Source organism: Amblyomma maculatum, chromosome 10 (assembly GCF_055883805.1).
Source record: "Amblyomma maculatum isolate TAMU_Amacu chromosome 10, ASM5588380v1, whole genome shotgun sequence".
In the NCBI taxonomy this organism is placed as follows: domain Eukaryota; kingdom Metazoa; phylum Arthropoda; class Arachnida; order Ixodida; family Ixodidae; genus Amblyomma; species Amblyomma maculatum.
In genome coordinates, this window is record NC_139353.1 from 31,539,542 (window position 1) to 31,541,458 (window position 1,917).

The 1,917-nt window shown below is 49.1% G+C and overlaps 1 pseudogene; it reads right to left on the minus strand.

The window, feature by feature from the left end:
• Nucleotides 1-632: 632 nt before the first annotated feature.
• On the minus strand, nt 633-1,393 carry LOC146176062 (chromobox protein homolog 3 pseudogene; annotated as a pseudogene).
• Between the last annotated feature and the right edge of the window lie 524 nt (nt 1,394-1,917).

Genomic DNA, 1,917 nt, shown 5'->3' on the forward strand with positions numbered 1-1,917 from the left:
TCCTGTGCTTTTTTTTTTTGTACATGAATATAAACCCGTGAAACACTCCAACTCAGAGCAATAAAAAAAAAAATAAGTCTTCGATATACTCTTAAGGGTTAACTCTCGAAAGCGTGACATTTTGTGACCCTGTTTGGTTTTATTGAGTTTAGCGCATTCTTGACATCCAATTTCGATGAATAAAACAGAGGCTTCCATTCACGCTTCGCTAACTAAAAAAGATTTCAGGGAACGAAAAAAAAACAAAGCGGGAGAAAAGTGGATCAACGCAGTGGAACGCTGTGGACAACTGCACATGGGAAACAAAACGAGTGACAAATGGAAAAGGAAAGTGCAGCGGTAACTGCAGGAATGGCAGAAATGGAGCGTCAAAACACGTCGCTACGGACGGTTTCCACCGAACATACCGGGCCAACACAGTAACTACCGATAGAAACACTTCACCCCAAGCTGCACCGCTGCAAAACGGCTTGACACTCGCACGACGTCCTGCGTGTGTTTGGTTAAACACGGTTAGAGAAAAGGTGGAACAAGACAAGGCTTAGTCTGCACATGAAAAGAAAAGGCAGAAATTCGGAGTGTTCCCCGGTACCAACGCAACCTGTCAACCGGACACTCACATGATGGCCGTGGTGGGAATAAAAAATAAAACAGTTCGGCCGCGAAAAGTAACAAGGCGGAGTGGAAGGGGGGGTACTCGCTCGCTAAGCCTTGGTCGATTTCTCGGCCTCTTCATCGCGGTTTCCGCGAGTGTCCCAGGTCAGGCGTTCCTCGTAGAAACGAATCACTACCTGCGGGCAACGGACGTTGGCCACTCGAGCAGGCACTATGTCCACTTCGTCACAGTTCTTCCACTTGATGAAGAACATGAGCTCCCCTGAAGAATCGGTTGCCCCAACGATTCGGTCCGGCTCCAGGCCTCGGTCGAAGCCACGAGGTTTAGCGTCACTCTCGGTCTTTTTGCGGCTCGGCGCGTCGCTGTCATCCATCTTCTGCGCGGGCGGTGACTCCGCTTTTTGCCTGCGCTTCTCTTCGAACTGCGCTATCAGGAGTGGGCAGTCGAGGTTCTCCTCCGGCTCCCAGGTGTTCTCACTGTCCCCGTAGCCTTTCCACTTGAGCAGAAACTCAACCTTGCCCTGCTGCACGCGCCGGTCAAGAATCTTCTCGACGATGTATTCTTCAGGCTCGCCAGGCGTCCCGTCCTTGTGAGTACGTTTCTTGCCCTTCCTTTTTCCAGGCTGTTCCATGGGCGAGAAATGGTAGCACGTTGCACGCCGCTTATTCTAGCCACTGTAACGCCGCCGCCGCTGCTGCTACCGCCACCTGGTTGTGCAGGCTTATGCACGGGAGAGAGGGCACACCACCACGGTTGCGAAAAACACGTTGCTCACAGTCCTCGCACGACAGTCGGCACAAACGAGCACCGGGAAACACGTAAGACACCGCGGCAAAACAAAAGAAAAGCGCCCGTTCACTGCCGACTGGAGTCCGCACGCCGACCGTTCAGCATATTCCCATTCCCTGAAAATTGCAGCAACGGAAAAGGAAATGCCAGGTGGCGTCACTAAAAAATAAAACACAACAAAAAGGAAGTCAATAAAGCTATATGTTTTTTTTAGTGTACATTGGAGTGCATAAACTAAAATGCATACGCAATAAAATAGTTTGCTAGATTAAAATTGCTTGCAGTAATCCTCTGATAATGCCAGTTGTGTCCGTTGCGCCATCTTTAGTACGTTGAATCGAAACCAGTAACAGCGAGCGCATTTGAAGACCGCACTATCCGATGCTTTTGTGGCACAATGGATTAACACCACGTAGATGATTGTAAGACGTGTTCGTTTGCTGTAGGCGGAATTTTTTATTTCTTTTAAATTCACAGCATTCAAATAATTTACGACCATATTTCCTGGGGTA